The 8,710-nt window shown below is 42.3% G+C and overlaps 1 protein-coding gene across 2 annotated transcripts in view; it reads right to left on the reverse strand.

The window, feature by feature from the left end:
* LOC147337117 (protein NLRC3-like) overlaps positions 1-8,710 on the reverse strand; it is a 310,085-nt gene that overhangs the window by 23,834 nt on the left and 277,541 nt on the right. The window lies entirely within an intron of this gene.

An 8,710-nucleotide genomic window follows, 5' to 3' on the forward strand; every position in this document is an offset into this window, starting at 1 on the left:
AGGATATACTGAGTCTGTGCTGTTTTCATTGTTACTTGCTGAGTATTTTTCCAGTGTTTGAAATGTGACTCAAGTCTGATTCTTCTACTGTGTGTGAACTCTAAGCAGCTGCATTAAACAGCTGCTTTTCAAACCAGGCTCAATCCTATGACTCTGTGAATGTAAACTTTTGTCACCTGCATGAATAACAATCCTTGATCTAGTCAGGACTGCAGTGCTCCTGTGATCCCAGCTTATAGATGGAGGCTAGCATGAGAGGCTCAGCAGCTAAAGCAGCACACCTGGGTCTCCCAGCCTATTAAAAGCAGCCCTTTGCTTCACCTGCTTCACTAAACATTATTATTATTATTTAAGCAGAGTGGTGTGATTCATATAGGCATTGCTGTGTGACAGGAGGACTTTTCTTGAAACAGCTCGTGTGACGTGAGCTGACGTAAAAACAGTGATGTTAGCTTGATTCTCTTGGCTAAAACTATTTTAAAAAGAGTGTCAATCATGCAAATCTGCCAATAGAAGCCAAAGTTACAGCCCCTCAGAGTTTAAAGAGAAAAGGCCCGTTTCCAACACTCGGTTGTGCAAAGGGAAACAGGCCCACAGTGCCTGAGTGTGTGGGTAATTCTTCAAATAATATTCAAAAGCAAACATTTTTAAGCATGTAAATAAAATTCAATCATTTCTGCTCTTCAATACCTAAGAAATGAAAACTGGCAGATGGTCCCAAAATGTGAAACGCCTGGCTATCTGTGCATTTAGTGCTGCAAGTTTTCACTGTTTACCTTCAGAAGCATAAATCTCTGCACAGATAATGTTCATATGTGGATTCCTGGTTTTCTGCAGTTAATTGTGACCCAAAGCGTATTTTTAAAGTGGTTCCAGGCAATAAAGTCTAAAAATAAATACATCTACTTCCTTTTTCTGTGTTCCAGCCTCAGTGACTCTGACACAGTGCTGTAATATTTACACCTCTGATGAAAGCAGAGTTTGTAGTTGCAGAGAAATACTCGACTCATTTTGGGCATTTACGAGCAGGAACCTCAGAAAGCCCCTCGCTGCTTCACTGGTTAAGAAGCAAAGCAAACATTAGTTCACAGTGATGTTAATTAAGGCCCAAAGTTTAGGAACGAACGTCAGCACTTCACTAATGAATGTAATGCTGATTCATGTGCTTGTTTTGTAATGTGCATGTTGTGCGTTGCTATTTCCCATATTCTTTGGCACTGATAGATGAAGAGTCTCAGGCAGGACCGAGGCTGCCAGCTGCTGACAGTGAGCAGGGAGAGAGCAGCAGAAGCTGGGCAAGAGCAGGGCACCTTCAGCCCCCTTCATCAGTCAGAAATCATTTGGGTGTCTGTGTGAAATGTCTGATTTTTAAAATCTTTTTGTAGACATATTTATTAAATGTTTAACAATTATATAGAAGAAAGACAATGTAAAGAACAAAACATGACAAAACAAAAATGAGTTGAAGTTATGAACTGTTTCTGAGAGACAAATAACACCAGGATCCTTTTTGTGTAGCTGACAGCTGGTAACTGTGCAGGGGCGGGTCTAGCAAAGTGTTGCCAGGGGGGCAGGTAGGGCATTAACAGGGAGAGGGGGGCACAAAGACATACTTTTCTTTCTTATTCTCATTTAAAATGTCTCACTTTTAATAAATAATTATCTGAATCTTACAACAAACGTTTTCATCTGATGTAAAATGTATAGAAATCCATTATTGTACATAGTCATTTTTTAGGGTCCCATCATAATTTCTTCAGAAGTAAGTACTGCATATGATGCCAGTGTTTCCCACATTTTCTAGATTCTGCACCAGTACTGTGTGTAAAATGCATCAAAAAGTCAGTTTGATTCTTTCTCACCTGTCTTTCTGTCTCCTTTCACTTTTTAAAGGTTGCCATGTTAGAAAACATATTTTGCCCTGCCGTGCTGTTTATTGATGTGGCAAATGAAAGGTTTATGAAAACATATCTAAATCTGTCATCAGTAATCAGCAATAATCATGTCTCACCTCTAGTCTCTGTCTTAATGTCAGGTTTCCACCGTGTGTTGTAGATGTTCAGGAGGTTAACTCGACCAACAGTCTACTTCCTGTTTAGAATACCAGGACAGGGAGGATGGTGCAGGTTTAAGTTTATTAGACTGATGCATGTATACCAACAAGACAGCGTCCATCACTGTGACAACAGCGTTTGTTTTCATTCAAAGGCTTCATGGTTTTTCCTTTAATACCTGGGGGGCCGGTCTCCAGTCAAAATGCCCGGGACCATTTTTTGTCCCAGTCCAGCCCTGGTGTCAGATCTGCATGCAGTGTCAATGAGACGATCAACAACAGATCAGACAAAACACTCAGGCGGACACTCCTCTGTAGAAGGAAACATGGAAAGTGTGAGGTAATCAGTGCACAACATCACTTTGTATTTCAGGCTGTTTTTATATAGAACTTCAGCACCAATGTAAAAGTTCTGGTTTGAGGAAGATGAAGAACATTTTCAGGAAGGATGCCGTCTGCAAGCAGAGCTGCTTGAACCTCAGCGCTGAGGTCCAGACTACTTCCTGTGAAGCCACGTGATGTAAATCTGCTGCTGTAACTTCACAGTTTACTGAAGCTAAATGCAACGTTACCATATAATCTGTTTTCAACAAAGGTTTCACTCCGTCCGGTGTTGATGGAATGATTCAGGCCGTACTCGTCAGGCTTCCCGTCGACCACACGCATTTCAGTCACAAACCCCGTGACTGACAACAAGGGAAACAGCAGAAGAAAAGATGTGAAAAATACTGGATGATGATGATGGAGGATTAACCGCGGTGGCTAAACTGTTTCCTGTCTTTGTGGGCGTACTCACAGGGAAGTTTCCAGGCACGTCAGTCTTGGTGGCTAAAGTCTCCATTTTCCAACATGTATCGCTACAGGTGCAAAGACACAACATTAATCATCAGTGTAAATATTTTAATGCTGTCCAAACGGTGTTTGCTTTGTCTGTCCTCTCGCACTCACAGAGGAAACGAGGACGCCACCTTCAACCCATCTTCAGTTGGCTCAACCATGGCCGGACTTCCTGTTGGCTTTGTGACAGCAAACCACTTGAAATGAGAGCAAACTGCAGTCAAGCACCACTTACAGCAACCTGTGGACACGCAAATGGAAAGCACTGAGAATCATACAGAAGCATAAGAGCTGTTTATTGTAACACGTGTGTGTGTGTGTGTGTGTGTGTGTGTGTGTGTGTGTGTGTGTGTGTGTGTGTGTGTGTGTGTGTGTGTGTGTGTGTGTGTGTGTGTGCACATTAATAACACACTGATGTATGTTAGTTTGATTTATGCCATATCTGAGAAAACAACTGCAGAATTTTACATCAAAGTTTCCAAAGCTGATGTTTTGTTGTTCACTCTGTTTTATATTCATATAGTTTGTTGTTTTTAAATCAGTGGACAAAATAAATATTATCACACAAAATCCAGGGTGAAACATAACCAAATAACCTAAATGGTGAAGTCATTATAGAAGTACATGTTGCAAAGGTCAGCCTCCTGTATAGACTGCTAAACTGTCTGGGGGGTCCTGCCTGTCCTCGTTGGATAAGCTCCACCCCTTTTCCATAAGACGGAGACATTTGTATGAAAATAGATGGGCAATAAAATAAAAAATAAAAAATATTATGGATGACTCTGTAAATCAAAGTCCGCCTGAGGCAGAAGCAGAAACCATGAGGAGCACAGCACCACTCCCAGAAGGGCACGAAGTGAAGCCATAGCTGCTGAAGAGTGAAGACGTGACGATGGAGGAGATCACAGATGAAGAGCTGCTGCCTGCTGACTCTTTATATAGAAGAGTGAGACTATCTCCCCACCAGCAGCTGCACTTATACAAACCCCAGGTGCTGGGATGGCTTTGAACATGTGACATTTTCTGCAAACACATGGACAGTTTCATAACCACAAAGATTATTCCTGCAGCGGCAGAATCGTATCCACTGTGTGAGAGGTGAACGTCAGACAGTTCTTAGAAAATGTAGTTTCTCTTTAAGCTTTTAACGTCTCTTTTACCCCCATTTGTCTAAAACTACTTGACAGCCCTTCATGTCAGAGGTTTATTACCTGTGCAGGATGGAGCACATGGTCTCAGTCAGGCTGGACACGATCACTCCTACAGGAAGTAAATGTGATTTTATTTCACCTGTGAAATGATGAAAAACAGCAGAATAGCTCACGCTAACAAACGGGTGTTGAAATGTTTCATTTTCTGCTGTTTCACAGGTCAAAAAGGGCGTCGAAGCAAACTGAAGCTGAGCTGCTGCTGCTGTTGTAGTGCAGCATCTGCTGTGTGCTTCATCAGAGAACCTTCTGTACACAGCAGACAGAGGCTGCTGCCACTGAAGTCCATCTGCTAGAGAGCTTTAAACACTGGTTATTGAAGTGGCTTTGATGATACTGATACACAGTCTTTGCTGCTGTCACAGGACAGGGATCCACCAGGGAGTAGTTGTCAGGATAAAGAGCCTTCGCTTCTCTAAATATAAACTGGATACTTGTAGGAAACTTTGGGAAGCAGCATTTTTCCTCATATCGTCTAAACTGAAGTTAGCACAGGTGCTTCTTCCATACTTGCTCTGCAGAAAGCCAAAGAGTTTGGAGCTCTGCAAACATTTGCAGCACAGCTGGATGTTTGTAACTTTGGTCACCTCTGTATCATCCCTCAGATTCTTTCTGCACAGCTTTGAAACCACGACAGCACGAGTGATGCTGAGGAGACGTCCAGTTTAAACAGACCTTTATTCCTGGAACACAAACACATGAAGTGATGCTGCTAAAGAAGAACATTTAATCGCACTAATGAATCAAGCATCTGTTTGTCTGTCAGTCTGTCAACAGTTCCTCTGATCGACTTCAGACTTGGTGGGTATTTTGTTTTTGCAGCGGTCAAAGTCGATCAGCGTGTTGCTTTGTCTGCTGTAAATCTGCCTGTACAAAGGGAAACATGCATGTTTTAGATGCAAACTCACAACATGGCTGCATTTTTGTGATTATGTGTATTTTATATTGATTTATTCTATTATGTTTTGTATATGAATCTTTACAAGTGTGTCGATACAAAGGCTTGATTAAAACAAAGGTCTCAGCTGTGCTGTTAGGGATGCTCTCATATTTGTTTCAAATGTAATAAATCAAAGGATTTCAGGCTTTTCATCCTTTTTATTTGTTTGGTTCTAACAGCAGCTGGATAAAAGCATGCAGGTGATGAATATAATTGTGTGATATTATGAGCATTGTGAATAAAGAAAGAGCAGAGATAGTAAAAAGGAAACAAGTGATGGACGTGAGATTTTCAGAACAAAAGCTCCTCAGTGAGACGATCACCTGGACACAAGGTCAGGCAGCTGGGACTCATCTAGAGAGCAAAATGGAAAAGTGATCTGTGCAGAACATCACTGTTGATTGCAGTTATTTACATCAGAATTCTTCTCTGAGATAAGAGCACCATTTGTGGGAAAGATGACAGTATTTCCAGGCTGGATGCTGTTTGCAGGGAGAACTGAATGAAAGTCTCCTGCACCTCAGCGCTGAGGTCCACACCTGTGAACACAGATGAGGTCAATCTGCTGCAGCACGTAGAGCTTTACTGATCAGCAGGTTCAAAGGATTCAGCAGAGCGTAGAGTCAGAGCTAAACCTGGGAGTCACTCACGCAGTCCGGCTGGCGCATCTCCATCTGAACACCTCCGGTGTCGCGGCGCGGGCGTCTCAGATGGCCAACAGCCCCCGGTGGCACCTCCTCTCTCCACGCTGGTCCTCGGGGATTCCATCATCAGGAACGTGCGGATGAGGGGGGCGCTCACGCTGTCGTTCCCGGGAGCCACTGTTGTTGACATAGTGGACAGAATTCCCAACATTCTGGCATCCCACCCACAGGTTAACCGGCTCATCATCCACATCGGCACCAATGACATCCCCAAACAGCAATCTGAGCTGCTGAAGTTGGACTTCCTCCAACCCTTCAGCCTCCTTGGTCAGTTGCAGGTGAGTGCTTTTATCTCTGGGCCCACCCCCACCTGTGGCAGAGGGATAGGCCGTTTCAGCCGGCTGCTCAGCCTTAACACCTGGCTTTCCTCCGCCTGTGTCTCCCACGGCTTGGGTTTTATTAACAACTTTGATGCCTTCTGGGAGAGGAGGCATCTTTTTGGGGCAGACGGGCTCCACCTCAACGCCTGGGGACGCCGTTTGCTGTCCGCCAATTTGGCATTTGGCGTACAGCACTGCCGCACATCGCCCTGTCACTACCCCAAACTGACATTACCTGCTGATCCGTCTGCTACTGACTGATGTCCCCTTGGTCCCAGCTCCTATATTTGTTCCACTTTTAACAGTAATACACAAAACTCTGGACTCGGACCTTTCTCTCCCACAGTCAACACAATACCCGTCATAATCACAAACAGAGAGCAACAGAATTATCATAAATCCAGTAACTCCAAAAACATTAATAACCTCCGGCCTCTTCAAAAATATCAACATCCATTCAACTCTATTGTCAAAAATCCACCAGTCTCAATCAGTATGGCACTTTTAAATGTACGCTCTCTGTCGAACAAGTCTTTTATTATTAATGATTTAATTTTAGATAATAAACTTGACTGTTTATTTTTAACTGAAACATGGCTGGGTTCGGATGCACCAGTTGTTCTCACTGAGGCCTCCCCACCAAATTTTAATTTCTCTTTTTCTATTAGAAGTGGTGAGAGAGGTGGTGAGACTGCATCTTTAACCAACAACACACTCACCACCAAACACATTTTATTTGATCATTTTACCACTTTTGAATTCCATGCTATTGTTTTCAGCAGCCCTCCAGTTTCATCTGTCACAGTTTACAGACCACCTAAAGACAGCGCTGCTTTTATCAAGGAATTCTCTGAATTTTTAACAAACATACACTCAAAATATAACATGATAATTTTAACCGGTGATTTTAACCTGCACATAGATCATCCTTCTGACCCTGCAGCAAAAGAATTCTTAAACATTCTTCACTGTTTGGATTTTACCAGCACGTCACGCAGCCGACTCACAACAGAGGACACACTCTGGACCTGGTCATCACCCATGGGCTGTCCACCAGCGTGTCCTCTGTTGTTGACTTGGCTGTCTCTGACCACTACTGTGTTTTTTTTTTTGTTTTTGTTTTTGTTTTGTTTTTTTTAACATCACCGGTTTTATTCAGCGGGAGACCTCGGTGCGAACTGTGAGGAGGCGCTATCTAACCTCTGAAGTGGCTGCAAATTTTACCAGGGTTTTAGTCGACTGCCCCCCTGTGATTTTACCTGCATCCTGCGATTTGATTTTTAGTTATTTCAACAGCAAACTGAAGAAAAGCCTTGACTCCGTTGCTCCACTCACCACCAAAAAGATTAACGTAAAACATGCATCACCCTGGAGAAACGAAGAAGTCAAAGAACTCAAAAGAAATTGCAGGGCAGCAGAAAGGAGATGGAGGGAAAATAAAAATACTATCAACCATCAAATATTTTGCGAGCAACTTAAAGTGTACAATAATACATTAAGGAAGTCAAGAAATTCATACTTCGCCAAAATAATCAGTAAAAACAAAAATAATCCCAAGGTCCTCTTTTCCACCATAGATCATTTATTTAACCCTGATTTTAACAGCTCCCAAAGAACCCCCACAGACTCGCTCTGTGAGCAGTTTGCAGACCACTTCAGGGGAAAGATCAGCGCCATCAGATCTGATATTTTATCTAATCGCGATATGTTTGTAAACACATCTGATGGCTCGATTGTACCTGAGGAGACACTGGACAGCTTTGTCCTGGTTAATGCTGAGAACCTGCAGAAAGTTTTCTCCACAGTGAGACCCACCACATGTCTTTTAGATCCAATCCCTTCTTCACTCTTTAAAACACTTTATGGATTTTTTGAGGCTGAGCTTTTATACATGATGAACTGCTCTCTTCAGTTGGGTGTCTTCCCTGCTGCCTTTAAAACGGCGGTGGTGAGGCCCCTTCTGAAGAAGAGCAATTTGGATTGTAATGATTTTAATAACTACAGACCTGTATCCAACTCACCATTTTTAAGTAAAATCTTAGAAAAACTTGTTTTTACTCAGATTACTGATTTTCTGAATGATAGACAGATCCTGGAGATATTCCAGTCTGGATTTAGGGTGAACCACAGCACAGAGACGGCTCTCCTAAAGGTTTAAAGGTAATAACCTAAAGGTAATAACTATTGCATTTATTAAACTGATTTGCATTAGACTGCTGATTTATTGTGAATGAATGATATTGTTTTATGATGCATTATACTGCTGAGTTATAAGAAATACTGTTCACAGAAAGTCATCGCCTTATTTGTCTGATTAGAAGAGAACAGCCTAACTAAGCCTAACAGGGGACAGGTACTTCTGCCCAACCTGGCAGCCACAAAGTGAACTCATTTAGGTAAAGATAACCACATGCACCTAACCAGCCTGCACCAGCCTGACATTTCTTCCTCCTAAGTAAAAACCAATGGATGGATTGAACTTAGAGTCTCAGCTCAGTTTTCTATTTTGACCACCTACACCCCAAGATACTCTTTTAAAAAGTGTTGTTTTCAGATCCCTTTGAAGTTCATAAAGGGCCTGTTCATTTTCATTCAGATGTTTTATTACATAAATGTTACTGTTTTCTTTTGATTTATGCTCCCACTAC

Source organism: Aulonocara sp. 'chitande type north' Nkhata Bay, linkage group LG3, assembly GCF_057382095.1.
Source record: "Aulonocara sp. 'chitande type north' Nkhata Bay isolate Kocher_YH1m ecotype deep benthic linkage group LG3, A_spYH_male_GT1.1, whole genome shotgun sequence".
Classification (NCBI taxonomy): Eukaryota; Metazoa; Chordata; class Actinopteri; order Cichliformes; family Cichlidae; genus Aulonocara; species Aulonocara sp. 'chitande type north' Nkhata Bay.